The following is a 16,358-nucleotide window of genomic DNA, read 5'->3' as shown; positions in this document are numbered from 1 at the left end:
TATGGATTAGAGTGAGGCCCCACTTGTTCTTTGCGTTGCGTTGCGTCGTCGCAGCTTCGTTGCAGCGTCATTTTCCATATAGTTTTTATGTTATGTCCCATTACAGCGAGGCCCCACTTGTCCGTCGCGCTGTGTTGCATCGTCACTGGGTCGTTTTCTATATATTTTTTACGACATGCCCCATTACACCAAGGCGTCCTCATGACGCAACGCAACGGGTAAACGGGGCTGGCTCCTTAGTTGTGCTTTTCCCCTTTTCACTTCACCCCAATGAATATTGTATGCACAGATGTAGAGTAATCTAGATAATATGGGCGCGCAATATCTGTGAAAACGGCAATGCGGGCGAAGCCACTGGCAAAAGCTAGGATTGGATAAATATGCTTGCTGGTATGGCTTTTTTTTAAGGTGGGAAAATCATACAATGACTGCTCTCGTCGGATTGTATAAATATGTTTGCTGGTATGGCTTTTTTTTAAGAGGGGAAAATTATTTAATGATCTCTTTGAGCCAGGGCGAGGCGACAGGGATTGTCAGACTTTTACTGACTAAAAAAATCCACCCCGGTAAACCCGCTAGGTAGTCCGCAGCTCCGGATTCATCAGATATCGGCTCTACTTGGGACATCGGCCCTAATGGGGATATCGGCCCTACTGGGGACATCGGCCCTACTGGGTTGCTGGTATGGCTAGCCTGTCTCTTCTGCATTCTAGCAACTATTATGTCCGTGCGCCATGCATATCAAGTACACTCCTATGAAGTACCTATTAACATTCACATTCAACGTTTTAGCTCGTTCCCGTTCTAGTGTTCTAGTTAGGTGAACGAAACCAAATCTGTTTTTGTTTCCGCTTGAAATAATTTCGGTGCAGCGGGTATTTTCCCGAGCATTTTACTACGAAATAAACGTTGGAGTTTATATGTGAATATCTGCGTTTCAATGGTGATTTTTCTTACAATTAATGATTATTGCAGTTCTTCTTAAGATTATACGGATTGAAGAAACCTTCTTGATTTCCTTAAGTATATACGTGACTTTTGATCTCAAATCTCGTATAGGTTGTATTAAAAGCGACACGTGTTTATAATTAATAGAAATATAAAACCAATTTGTGAAGAAAATATCTATTGACGATTGTTTCAAATATAACGCCCAAATAATGCTTCAATACAAATCAAAATCAATCTTTAAAAATGAAAATGAATTGCTTGATGCCACAGGATACCTAGACTACATTGGAATTAGGAAATAAATTAATTAAAAGTCACGTAAACGTTAACTACCTACTGATTGAATCTTGAGTATTGTCAAGTAAGCGACTGTCCAGTGGAGCCGGACCAACATGCTGCCAAGCAATGTTATCTTTTATCATAGGCAACGGTAATAGCCTTCCATGTTGGACCGATAGTTTGTTTGTCACAGTCAAATCATTCCTAAACAAGAACAAACTATCTTACTTTAAAGCGACATATAACACTAATCCACACCGATATCGATTTCAAGTCAAGCTCAAAACCAAAATATTTATACGGTTTAAACCTTCCGATTTCGTATAAGTATCTATTATTAAGCACAGCCTTCAAACTTCAGCGCTAATTAGCTGATCAGTTTCGACAAGGCCAAGTAGCTACCGGCTTAATTTGAGATTGGATCTCAGCCCACACATGTAGGCTTGGAGTAGGTACATCTAGATTGTATGATACATAATTATGTATGAGTTTGTATGTTGTGTATGTTAAGTTTTTATGTATGTTTAAGTGGATGAGTGATTAATACTTGTGATCGTTGTAGGTAGAACTGTTTTGTAGTTAGGTTGTTTTATTCATGAGGTTTTTTTTTGTTTTTATACATATACTTGTTAGTATGTTGAATATTAGAATATACATATGCATAATATGGCAAAGCTTGTTATCTATCTATATTTGGATTAGTAGGTATATGTATGTAAAGTTCAATTAGCGTTTGTCCGCGGTCTCTGTGATATGGCTTAGAAGAAAATTTGAGAGTAAGGGTGCTTTTCCATCAAAGATGATGTAACGTTGTTGTGGATGCGTTTGTGTTAGTGGAAACGGACTCAGTTAAGCTATGTTATTTATGTGGAAAGATGCATGCTGCGGGTGTGTGTAATGGATGGCTTTCCTACTATTGATACATCGTATACTCGAGCTGCGCATCTTCCTCGCACAGCTACATAGCTTAATATTAGTAGAAAGGGTCACATAGTTTTACAGCTAAGCTATTACGTCTTCGTAGCATAGCTACATAGCACATCTCTCTTACAAAAGCATGCTTAATTCTTATCGTTAATCCATTTTTACTAATGAGACATACATCTGTGTCGCATTTCGTCTTATTTGAAAATTATTTCATAAAACATATAACGAATAATTTTTCAACACAGAATTTTACTTTGAAGTTAAAAAAATGAAATTCATTTTTCAATTCTCTTTATGGCATTTCAATATCTCCCAATTAACAGTGTTAAAATTACGGCTACAAGCGGATGAAGAGGACTCGCTGTTTGTTGTTTTATTTTTAATAAAATATCATCGATTTTGTTTTATCCTGAGCCACTTTTTGTTGCTTTTTTATTGCCAGAGTTATTGAATTAAACAAAGAGTATTAAATAGATATAGTCTGAATGCAGCAGCGTTTTTTAAAATTAAATAAGATTGACATACTTAACTTACTTATTACATTAAATTGTGGGGCAACCATACTATGGATTTCTCCTGTGCCGTGGGTGTGTTTACAAATATACAATTTCACATAATTATACTGATCGAAACAACAATTTATGGATCACATAAAGTGTTGCTCCGTCCGGGAATCGAACGCGCTATATATTGCACGGCAGCCAGTTGCCCAGCCACCGTGCCAACGCTCTTACTTATTTATTATTATTTCTTCTCGATATTAAAATAATACTTATCCGACAAATTCAAATGTAAAATTAGGAAGCTCTGCATTGATGTGTGGATAAAGGAAAAATTCTGACTCTATTTTCAAAATTTAAATTTTGTTTGCATCATTCGGCCATAAACAAGAAAACAAACATCAATTTATTTTTTCGCTACGCACAAAATGACATTCGCGCACGCGGCATAAAGTTGACAGCGATTCGTATAATCTGTGTTGTCAATAAAAAAAATGCCCACAGTTAATATTACACAAACTGTACGAGTGAAAAGCGGGTGGTAAATAAATAGTGTGCCATTACCCGCCATTTACGGCAGTACGTTATTACGATAAATGTGGGTAGGCTGGTGCCAACTTCCCATGTTATATTTATTCCCTAAGCTAAAAGCCTGCATAATTACGTACTCCTAGTTTATTTAACGAACGTTTAACTGTAAGCTGGTGTTTTAAACCCATGTGGATTTAAACGGCTCCTTGGACACAGAAAATTCTCGAAATTACTTGTGTTTTAATAGTGTTTTTTTTTCTTTTCACTTTGATGTAAAGTTTAAAAGTTTGTTGTAATGAATGAGTATTTTTTTATGAGTATGGGACTGTATGAAACCGGTTTTGACATTTAAATATCATATTATCAAAGAAGTAGGACCTTTTTGATTAAATTAGTATTAAAAGTACCTATTAGGTATAGGTTGTTATATGCCAGTAGCTGTATATAGTCTGCATCTTAATACACATTAATGATTTTATATAGACAACTGTAACATAAGGCAATAAAGGTTATTTTTGTATAACAAAATGTAGTCTGATAAGCGAACTATTTGGTAACTATGAGGTATTTCTAAAAGGTAGTAAGTAAGAAGGTTAGATACTTTTACACACGTGACGCGATTGGATTATCCAGGATAAGTCTTTTCGCCTTGAATGGTAATTATTTAATGGAGAAGTTCGTCGACGTTAAGATGTTTCATTAGTTTTTGCCAGTGACATTAGGTACCTACATATATAGTTACGAACATAATATGAAATACGTACGAAAATCTACGTTATTTAAGTTTATAACATTTTTTTAACTGAACTACTTCTTTCCATACCCTATTAAGACCGGAGCGATTTCGACTGGTCTCTGGTGAGGAGAGTAGATATTTTTTTTGAGGGGGTAAATCGTCCAATGATTTCTCCCGCCTTGGGCGAGGCGGGAGGGACTGTCAGACTCTTACTGACTAAAAACCACCCCGTTCCTAGTCCTGCTTTTCGAGCCGGAGCTCCGGTAAACCCACTAGGTAGTCCGTAGATTTGACTCTCTATTAGAAAAATATTGAATTTTGCTAACATAGAGTCAAATCCACTATAGAAAGGTTCATGCTTATTTTAAACATTAGTGATGAGATCAATTATTATTGAAGTTGACATCAAAATAATTTTGTATTTATTTAATACATTGCATATCCACGTGCTTGTTGCATGTATGCTTGCAATATCTACTCTTCAAAGACATAGTTGCCCTAGTATATAAGATGTGGTTGTATTGCTTACTTATGACTCAACGGGGCTGGCATGTTCTTAGGATAAACGCTCCTTAAATAAAAGATAAAAAAAAACACATAGTTATTTTCTATACAATTTATGCAATATCTACTTATCAACGACATAGTTATTTTCTATGTAATTTAATCTTATCTCCCATTGTTGAAAGGTTTCCCACTGAGATATAATCCTTGGCCACGTCACACACATACATACATGGTTACACATCCATTTATCTCAATTAGGCCGCGTTTCCATTGACGCGGAGCGGGGCGGAGAGGAGCTTAGCGGTGCACGAATTGACCAATCACTATGCTCGAAATCTCCGCACCGCTTCAATGGAAACAGCATGAGCGGGGCGGAGCAGAGTTGAGCGGATATTCATACAAATATATAGCGAGACGATGCGGTGCGGAGGACAGCGGGGCGGTGCTGTGCGGAGGACAGCGGGGCGGTGCGGAGCAGCGCGGTGCGGAGCGGCTGCTTAACAGACAGGGATAGTGACACTAACACGACTCATGCTAACGTGTGACAGAGACATAACCGAGTACCGAGTATTGCCGAATAATCACGAAGATTCACGAAGTAACCAAAAAGTGATGTCCAAGTAGAGTGTGTGAGAGTGTTGTTTAATCGATTTTCTTAAAATCGATTACTACGAAACAAATTACTTATCAAACAAAAATATATTTATTTTCAATGTTATAATTATTTAATTGATGTTTTAAATTTTCTTAAACAGTCGTTACTCAAATAGTCGTTAATGATAATTGATATTCAAGTACATAAATCATATCTTTCAATTGAGAAAATACTATCTTTTAGTTTTATTTTAATGTCGAAATCGAAATATCGTTAATTAATGACAAAATTAAATATATTTGTAAATCTTATTTCGTTTAATATATCATATAAAAAAAACAATAAACTCTAAATAAAAATATCGATTGCGATATTTGATCGATAAAGGGTCTATTGTATTTAGACATGGGCAATCTCTCAATATGATTCCAAAAGTATGCTCCGCTCCGCCTCACTCCACTCCGCTGACCATTTTTCACCGGTCTTCACCGCTCCTCTCCGCCCAACTCCGCGTCAGTGGAAACACTGACCACTTTTCACCGCTCGTCACCGCTCTTCTCCGCCCCGCTCCGCGTCAATGGAAACGCGGCCTTATGGTTAATTAAGCTAGACGAGACGTCTTCACTTTGCCTCATATATTTCCTTCCCTAACGCAATGGTAAACGTTTGCTTTATGTAATTTTTCCCATGATTATTACTTCTGTATGTCGTATTTGATATCCTATGGTTTATTTTAAGCTTCTTTAATGCTCGTAGGAGGGACTTTTGAGTAACTACGTTTTCGTAAAACTTACTGAAAAAAAGACTTCTTATGTCTTTTAGATATTTCCATGTTCACGATTGTAAAAAATATTTTTTCTCGACATGGGATATGAGATTTATAGTCAGCTTTTTTTTTTTTTTTGAGGGGGGAAATTTATAGTCAGCTAGCATGGCTTTTAAAAATAATATGAGCGGAATATTATTTTTAATTAATACTGTTAACACAGTATTTGGTCAAATCTCGGTATTATTTAGTATTGTACCCTTAGTATGATGTTTAAAGTAATCGAAACGAGAACGCGTTCGGTGCTCTGATTGGCCAGCACAAAATAACCAACCAATCAGCGCCAAACGCACGCTCGTTTCGATTACTTGAAAGATAAACATACTAAGGGTACTGATTCGAAAAACTAAACAAAATGCGTACCCGCTACACTGGCCACTAAGTCAACAGGTAAAAATTTGGTTTTCAAATAAAATTGTGCATTGAACTAGAAATATTGTGTTCACAATCTATGAGTTTTGATTTTCTTCTGCCCTTTTCTAACAAGATTGGGGTCGGTAGGGACCTCAATCAGCTCCGGATGAACACACAATATTTTACACTGACTATGCCACATTTGGTCTAACAAGATCTTTAGATATGAGGCTGCTGAGCACAAGACTTAGTTCTGTTGTTATTTCGAATGAAATTGTTAATGATTTTTTTTTATTATAAAATCTAACTAGGATTTCGGAATCTTAAAGTTCGTCTCGTGTTGTAAAGGTTTTATCCCAATAGGGCAAATTACATTTTTTTAATTTAATGTCCGACTTGTATATTATTTTTAAATATTTGACACGGATTTTTTATTTTTTTACGCAAACATATACTTTCGAAAATATATCGATTTCAAATTACGCGTGACATCACTTCTAGACACTTTTTATATACATATAGGAATGACGTATTTGCTTGTACTCCTAAACTTTGTTTCGTTTAATCTAAGTATTGTTACCTTATATGACGAAATATATTTTCATTACCTAAATGACGGACCAAATAGATTTTTAATTTTCGTACCCCGTCATCATCTCTATTAGTAGGTATTTATACTTTTTTTTAAAGTCTTTGTCAACTGGACTTTTTGTGTGACTAAAGCATAACAGTAAAGAATTAGGTGTACTATGTACTTTATCTATCTACACCTCTGCCCATCCTTTTTCTACACTAAGATAGGTACATCGAACCGTGCACTAAGCTAGTTATTTATGTACGTGACCTTACTGTCGTCGTGTCGGATTGTCGTCCCATCGGATCACGAGTGTTTGGGAACAGAGAGTGCACCTGTGTTTTCGCACATGTTTGTGCTAGTGCACAGAAAACCGAGAAGGTGTTACAGGTAACAATGTCTTCTTTGGTTAGTTTGCTTAAGAGACGAAGAGAGATAGTCAACTTTACATATATAACATTCTCTTTGTGTTTCTCAATAGAAAATTATTAAAAAAATACTAAATTACTTTTTTAATGGGGGGAAAACATCCAGTGACTTCTCTCACCTTGGGCGAAGCGAGAGGGAGTGTCAGACTCTTCCTGACTAAAAACCACCCCGTTCCTACTCCTGCTCTTTGAGCCGGAGCCTCGGCTAACCCGCTAGATGGTCCGTACCGGGTCTGATATCAGCCATACTGGGCCCCATTTGTGGTGCTCTGATCATAGCGCTTAAAGCCCCTAGACAAGTTCCAAAGCCGTTCACAGATAATACAGGTCTGCCTCAATTAAGTATGTAATTGCAATTGACTGATTGCATCTGCAATTGTCCTGCATCCAGTACCTTAATTCAATCTTTATCCGACAGTCTGTAGGTAATCTATAGGAAACTTGTAGTAGACCACATACAAAATATCATAAAACATTTAATTTCATTACAAAACGAAATAGGAATCTCAACAACATTGATGGTTCAATTCAACATCTTAAACTGACAAAGTAATTGCTTGACTAGCTCAAACAAAAACAATCCAAAAAACATATCAATTCGAAACAAGAACTACATTCTAGAACAATCTGCATATACTTATAAATGCAAGAACGTAAAGAAACACATACATATACCTACCTTATATACATACCTTATATATAACATTGCATTGTAATCAAATGATTGTATGATTACTTCCATTGTGATGCAAATGTGCCTAGGACATACAATGACGTCAGGATGAGAAATAGGTAGTGATCTAAATTAGTTGGCTATTAAGTTGTTATGATACGTAATTTTGTAATGCCTTATTATTCTTTTTTTACATTTGATGGGTCGACCTTTGGCCGCTATCTCACCTGATGGTAAGTGATGATGCGGCCTACGATGGCGGACGTCTGCCCATAAGCAACCCATTCACTCGGGCTTTGAAGACACCCAGGTTATACCCATAAGGAAACACAAACTCCGGCAAGAAGTTCCACTCCCTAGCAGTGCGCACAATCTCTATCGTACTCCTACTAAATCAATTTTAATGCAAGACTTACATACCGTTTCCCCTAAACGAAATCCTTAGGAAAATTGTAGGTTCTATTTATTAGTACTTTCGTAGTGTCCTTTCCTCAAGTCATAAGTGAAAGTAGGGAGCATATATAAAATAACATCGATGCAAACAAATGGTTCGGCCGGTCCACTAACCCATTTCGTATGACTCAAACTGTCATTTTTCCCGAACCCCGATCAGATAAATGGCACGGCCTCCGTCTCCTATAAATATCGGAGAAACATGTATCAGGCATCATCGAATTTTGATTTTGTGGAGTTAAAAATGGCTTTTTCACTTCTGTCCTTTTTATTGAACGGTTTTTTAATTGATTATTTTATCTTTTTTGTTCTGGATTTGGCTTTTATTCTACATTCTTTCTGTGTCTGGTATAGATAGGTATGGCGCTTAAGCCTGATTATGTGTTATGTTTATTTTATTCAGTTCCGATCCGTTTGTTAAAATCCGTTATTTAAGCTAATAATACCTAATGAAAATTGATAAAACCAACATAGCAATCAAGTAATCGACTTATCCATTACTTCAAAACCAGAGACAAACTCATTGTATATTGACGAAACCGCACAAATCCAACTGCATAAATATCTAAACATTCAAATAAACCGAATTCGAATTCGAATTTAAAGATGGCGGTTATTCACGCGTGACGTCACCAGTCAATCGTCAATGCGCGCCAATTTATTGGAGTGCAAGCGTGTATGGATGAGCCAGATGAAGCAATATAATAGCACAATAATAGTGTGAGCTGTGGAGCCAGACGGTAGCGACGAACCCGCGTGTACAATGCTACGTATTCGGGCCGACACGAGGACCGCGAAAATAGACTTAGTGAAAAATCGATATGGAGGTGCCAGCCACCGTACTTACTTGCGCGTTCTTTAAAATTGTGTCAAGTTTTATTACTCTCTCCGTATTGACCTGAAGGTTCAGATTTCTTTGGCTAATTGCTGGTGAAGATTTCTTAGTGAGTGTCGAATGATAAGATATAATGAAAGTAATACTTAAGATGAAACTTGTAGAGTTGCTTTTTAATTGGGCCTTGGGGGGTTTGTGTTTTATGTTCTATTTTTATTTTGATATGAAAATTGCCGTTTGTGTTCTCGTGATTTATAACAGTTGACTGTTTTTTCCTGTTTTTGGTGTTAGGGGTTCTACGGAATGGATTTAATGACACGACTGGTAGATATATCGGGCATTACGTAAGGACCAATACAATTTTCTGCTAAGAAGAAATAAAGTGGAGTAACTAATGTCAAATCTTATTGTATTTTTCTAAGCTAGACAAATGTCTTCAAAATACATGACATATTTCTTTGAAACATTGTCCTACACCAGGCTTTTTCCTGTGACGTGGGTGCGTTTACAAACATAAAAATGTCACATGTATATGACATAGGACCCGAAACAACAATTTATAATACACAAAGAGTTATTGTTCCGTGCAGGAATCGAATCCGCTACCAGCCAGCCAGTTGCCCAACCACCACGCCAACCGTACAGTCAGTCCTTTATACCTATATTATACTTCACTAATCTCCCTCGCTTACTTTAAGATTAACTTAAAGTTAATCGTACTGAAAAACTTCGCGCAAAATTACTTAATAAGCTACGAAGTCATCAATACAAAGCTGTTACCGTCAGATTCGGTTAAGCAGCGTTAAGTTACCGAAGCCACTAACTAAGTACATATCGCTAAGTGAATTTTGAAGTGTAGTTTCATGTGGGCGTCTCTGGCGGTGATTAATCAGCCAGGGTCGGCGCAAATCAATCATTCGCAACTCAGCATTGATTTACAGTAGTTAGTCTGTGCTTCGAACGGACAAATGTTTTTTAATCTATGATAGTTGTGTGACCTTCACGATTGTAGATCAACGGTTTTAAATTTGATGTTTTTTTTTGTTTGTTTTGGATTGGTAATGGAATAATTTGGTTTTATTTTTAATATTATAAACGAGTAGACGCATCCCCACAGACGCAGGCTTCTGATGGTAAGCAATCGCCACTACCCATGGACACCTGAAACACCAGAGACGTTACAAGTGATTTTGGGGATAGGGATCTAAGGGTTGATAGGGAATCGGGGATTGAAAAGATTGGGCCTCCGGTACCCTGATTCACACAACGCAAACGTTGTTTCACGTCAGTTTTCTGTGAAGCCCCATGGCCTCACAGAAAACCGACGCCATTCGTGCCGAGGCATGACTCTTGTGCCCAAACTGTGACTGACTGTTTAGAATTACACTGATTTTAAATGTGTACGTTAGTATGAAAGAATCTAAAAAATGGGTTAATAAAAATGTAATTGCGAAGATGTTCCTTATTCCTTTATATATATTTAAAACCCATTGCCTATTTATTTCGTTAAATAATAACTAACTAAATTATGAGCATAAACCTCAATTTTTCCACAACACAGATTTTCCATTCAACAGCACTTAAACCCAAGTCAAAGTGTGAGAGTTATAAATTAGTTCAAATTAACTCCTTACTAGTTCTAGCGGTTAAACCATTCCTAACTTTATAATTATGTCCATGACGCGTCTTAGAGAAATTATAACCGTTTAAACTGATTCGGTGTCGGTTTCAAAGTTAAATAATATTCAATTAATTTGTTAACTGTTTATCTTGTTGGATTATCATTAGTTCATTGATTTTGTCTCATTAATTTATTTATAATGAATGGGTAATTATAGGAATATTGTAGCTATTATAATATATGTATGTCTGTATAGAAATTAGGTAAGAAACGGGGGGACCTTGGGCATCTAACTATTTTTTCTTTACTGTCAATGCTCATTGAACTAAAAATTCTTGAACTTTCATAGAGAGAATAGAATATAGACTCGATTTCACTTTTTGCAATATTCACAACATTTTTATTTTATGTTTTTGGAATATTAAATAGACATGTTTTTGCGATCACAATGAAATGCTGACGAAGCTGTGTTTATTTGTTTGATAAAATATTAATTCATATTTTTTTTAATTGATCTATTCAACTTTACTGATAACATAGTTTTTTACTAGATCTATAAAACTCATATTTCGACAATATTGAAATAAAAAGTAAAAATACATCTCGATAGTTTTTTATATTTTGGCAGAATTTAATTAACAGAATTCAGTACCTAAAAAGTGAAACACCGACTAATTTCGATGCACAGCCAGCAAAAAAGAACCACCAAAAGCTTACCAAAATCACCTCAACCTTTGCTAATTAGCATAAAAACTAAAATACAAAGTTGTGTTGCATTAACGTATTGTTTTTGAAGTTACCACATTACAGGGGGTTTACATTACATGCAGAATATTCGGTAATTAATGCGTACAGTCGGTACAAGTTGCGTACAAAAAGTTAATTAATGTTCGATATCAGTTGTACGGGGAACGCATTGTAATGAGCTTAATGTATTTTACCAGCGTGTTTACAAACATATGAATCATTTTAAAGTAATTTGTTTGGTAAACTACGAACATGGTTTTTTACCAGCTTTTACTTTTTATTAATTGACTATTAACAAGTATGATAGACTTCTTTTACATGTATTATAAACGCTAGGACTATATGGGTGCTTTTTCACCAGAGATGTAAAAGCTAAGCTGTGAAACTATGTGACCGTTTCCACTGATACTAAGCTATGTAGCTGTACGAGGAAGATTTGCAGCTCGAGTATGGAATGTATTGGTAGTAGTGATGCCATCTATAGCACGCATCTTTCCCTATAAAAAACATATCTTAGTTGAGTCAGTTTCCACCAGTGCTAAGCTATATGTACCAATAAATATAATTGGTGGAAGCCAAACGCATTCACAGCAACGTTGCATAGCACATTTCTGCTGGTGGTAGCAAAACCACCCTAAGGCTCTAAAACACTATGGAAATAAAGAAATATTTAGTCAGCTTTCCGTTTGATTGGCGGTTTCGAAGAAACACTAGCAATTTTCAACATGCAGCGCTATTGGCAATAACAACAAACCCTCTCTTAAAAAAATTAAAAATATTCATACCACAAAAATACCACTAACCAATTACATTTTTTACGCAAACATCGGAGCCATGACAGTATGTCAGAACCGTGTCTTAACGTATCTAGCATTATGTAGGTGTCAGACTACTGACGGACGGACGGACATGGTAACTGGGTCGGCGGGAATTCTGTAACCCGATTGTCACGTTCTTCGTGATCTTTTCGTGTCACCAATAGTTTTTTTTTGTGGTCGGACCTTAATCGAAGGCAGTGTTCTGGTATAATTAAATAGGTTGAAGATGGTCTAGGTACTTTTGTAATCGCGAAATGCTATTGTAGGTAACTTGTCTTCGATGACTGTAGCTAGAGACTAAAGTTATGTAACTTTCAGCTACGCTATTTGGATGAATTAAAAAATGTCTTTTTATTTATCCTCTATTTAATTGTATTGTTAGAGCAGTATTATGCGCCAAATGCCACAAAGTAGAAAACTAAATTATATGGGCTTGACGTAAATTTGGATACTCCTCATACATTGAGTTTTACTCTCCCTGGGTAGGCAAACGCTTAAATGGCATTTGGTTAAAGGCAATGGGTGTCCAATTTGAAATATTATAACCAAAAATTACAAAGCAACAAAATAGCTATACAGATAATATTTCTACTTATTTCGAAAAACAAAACGATAAACGATTTGATTTTAGAACGAGGAATGACAATAGACGATACTTTGATTACCGTAATGGCGTTACAATTTCTAAAAGTTTTTCTAACGAAAACGACAAAAGATTTTGAAACAGAAATAATTAAAATATCTTTAGAAGATTTTCAACTAAAACAATTCTGTATTAAAGCAAGTTCTAAGAGAAATCTCTTAGTATTTGTATCCTGGCATTTCCATCTTCTAGATATGAAATGATAGCATTAATCATGAGCTTGCACCGTTATTGTTGTTCGTCCTACTTCTTACATAGTTCTGCTAACCCCATTTTAAATATGGAGTTTGAAACAAAACAAAACCTTGGGAACTATGTAGTGGGTGAAATGTGAAGTAATTATATAAATGAGGGCCATTATTAAAGTAGAATGCATGTAACTGGCTCGAGGTGCGCCTCAAAGCGAGTTACATATTTTATATGAAAGAACTTTGGTATTATGTGCTGTTGAGAGTTTAAGTGAATTGTTAGCAGTTGATTTCTTTCTTTACATTTAGGTAATGATACCTAAATACGGATGAACTGATTAAGATCGTAGGGAGCTGATGGACATAGGTCGTTTTAAACGGGCTAACATGGATGTCAATAGGGGAAGTCTTTGTTCGATAGTAGACGCTAAACATCAGTCCCTAAGTGATGTATGTATGTATGTAAAAAATGGCAATGTAACTGACGGAAGCTGAGTAAAGAACCGATACGACCTTCAAGAAAAGAGCGTATTCCTTTTAAAAGGCCGGCAACGCATTTGTGTCTCCTCTGGTGTTGCGGGTGTTCATGGGCGGCGCTGATCGCTTACCATCGGGTGACCCGTCTGCTCGTTTGCCCACTATTCCATAAAAAAGAAGTTTCTTAGCTTTAGTTTTTAGAACCCTAAATATACACGTGATTAAGGAATACTAAACTCGAAAGATCTTTAGCAAACAATAAGTACAGCAGTTAGAAAGTACACGATATGATTAAAGAATAATGTATTTTTATGGAATGTACATTATAAGTAGGTTTGATATATTAGTCCGTCGTTCAATTTGACCGACTCAATCTGTACGATGCGGACGGTCAACCGGGACTTACCGATGGCTGCGACTAAGCAATCTATCTTCAGCTGGACGTACAACATGCTGTTATTAAATTTCATACTCTATACATGTTGTGTAAGATATATTTTACGTTGTAGTCTAATGACAAAGTGCTTTTGCAAAGTTTCGTTGAGAAATGGGAAACTCTTTAGTGTTTTATTTTTCCTTATTTTCTTATTATGATGGTGCAATCTACTTCAGTTTTGTTGGATATTAATTTTGCTTACTATAGAGTATGGTTTTATTTCTGGATTAGGTTTTAAAAGTATTTATTACTAACTTTCTACCCATATGTTTGCCTTCGTGGTCAAAGAAAAATATATAGAGTATTATCTATCCAATAACCATTGGCTAAAATCATCTAATGACTTCTCCCGCCTTGGGCGAGGCGAGAGGGAGTATCAGACTCTTACTGACTAAAAACCACCCCGTTTCTACTCTTGCTTATTGAGCCAAAGCACTAGTAAACTACTAGGCAGTCCGCAAGATCCCCTAGGTCCTTTCATCTGCAGACACAATTTTTTTTTCTTAAATCATAAATGAGAAGTTTTCTGTATACATACCTATCTACTAATTTATTAAATGTAACGTGTATAAGATTCTACGTAAAAATCTCCTCACGACATTACAATCAGAAATTCCAACCGAAACATACCTAGAAGCAAAGGTTCATCAGGATTACAAGTCCGTGCTCCGCTTACATTACGAATTTGTACTAAAACAGTAGCCGGTTAGTATTCCTGAATCGTCTGCCAGGCTAATTTCAATTTTAAATGTACTGCTTTATGAATATAATTTATTTAACATAATCCCAATTCATTACAGGGAAAAAGAGGTTGGAAAGGGTATCTACCTCATATCAGTGTATTGATATAAATGTAATATTAGGGTTTGCTAATTAAATCATGGAAAAATGTTAGAAAAGTATGGTCAAACCAGGTGACTGTATAATACTAGGGATGAAATAGGGGTATGGAATCTATTTAGTCCATCCGTTTTATTTCGTCATATAAGATACAAATACTTAGATAAAACAAAGGAAAGTTTAGGAAGAAGTGAGTTCTTTGAAAATATTTGCTCCTGTAAGAGACTAAAAAATACGTGTGCAATATATTAAAATAATCTACAACACGGTCATTAAGATAAAAATTAGTCATCTACCTTATTGTACATTGACGTCCCACTCTCCTTGCGGGTGCCAAATTAACTGACTTAGACTGAAGAATTAAGATACCTATAAATTTGACAAGGAGTACAGGAGACAGGCAGTATCGCTCCCAGGTATACCTGAAAATTGATCATCTAAACTCTACTACTACTAACTAAACTCTGGTAATCTGAACTTTGAAATTGAACCAACCAATCCGCCTGAAAAAAAATACGCGGTGATCTATGATAATGATATTAAAATATTAACGAGAAACTTTATCGTTGCAGTTGTAATTAAGAATTAATTGCCGGGAATCAAAGATTAATTAAATTAATTGAATGTTCATGACATTCGCAATAATTAATTGGAAATTAACGATTTCGAACCGTAAAAACGACGTAATTGTTTGAGTATTAAAATAATGGTTTCCTTTTGAGAGTAAATTATTTGCTACAGTTTTAACAACATTAAATGATAGTACATATTACTTACACCGCCTCGTTGGTCGAGTGGTCGAAAGTACGAATGCCAAACAACTGGTCTCGGGGTCGATTCCCATATCGGGCAAAGTATTACTAGGCTTTTTTCGGTTTAGCGAAAATTTCTCAGTAGTAGCACGGAGTCTGAAATTGTGCCCAGTATAAATATGGCAATAGGCTAATCCCCATTACGTGGGACTTATAACACAAATGGTAAAAAGTAGGTGTACATTGTATAGCGGCATTGTGTGCCGTAATGTGCATCTCTGCTTATCCCTTCGAGGATAAAAGTTGTGATGTTCCATACATATTACTTACACTGTGTATTCTGATTCCTAAATCTTTTAAACTGAAATCTCCGATCTGTCAATTGTGGAAATATGGCAAGTCTATAAGTATATTAAGCCTAATAGCCCAGTGGACTTTCACAGGTGGTTGATAAATGCCAGTATGTTGCCAGAAACATCTTCACATTATACAACACCACGATTTATTAGCAGAAACACGTCCATAAAAAGAAAAAAAAGAAAAGTTGTCAATAGCAGCCATGTACCGCCATGGAATGGGATTATTTTGGTCGCGGATCAACTTTTAATGAAATAATGGACTTGCCGCTAATCTTGCAGCTGTCTCGAACACTTGTTAAAAACATCAC

General features: G+C 36.0%; 1 protein-coding gene across 10 annotated transcripts in view; it reads left to right on the top strand.

Moving 5' to 3' along the window:
* LOC118266375 (potassium/sodium hyperpolarization-activated cyclic nucleotide-gated channel 2) overlaps nucleotides 1-16,358 on the top strand; it is a 297,834-nt gene that overhangs the window by 14,929 nt on the left and 266,547 nt on the right. The gene's annotated exons all lie outside the window — the stretch shown is intronic.

The sequence above is a fragment of the Spodoptera frugiperda genome, chromosome 7 (assembly GCF_023101765.2).
Source record: "Spodoptera frugiperda isolate SF20-4 chromosome 7, AGI-APGP_CSIRO_Sfru_2.0, whole genome shotgun sequence".
Taxonomy (NCBI): domain Eukaryota; kingdom Metazoa; phylum Arthropoda; class Insecta; order Lepidoptera; family Noctuidae; genus Spodoptera; species Spodoptera frugiperda.
This window is presented reverse-complemented; position numbering and strand designations above follow the sequence as displayed.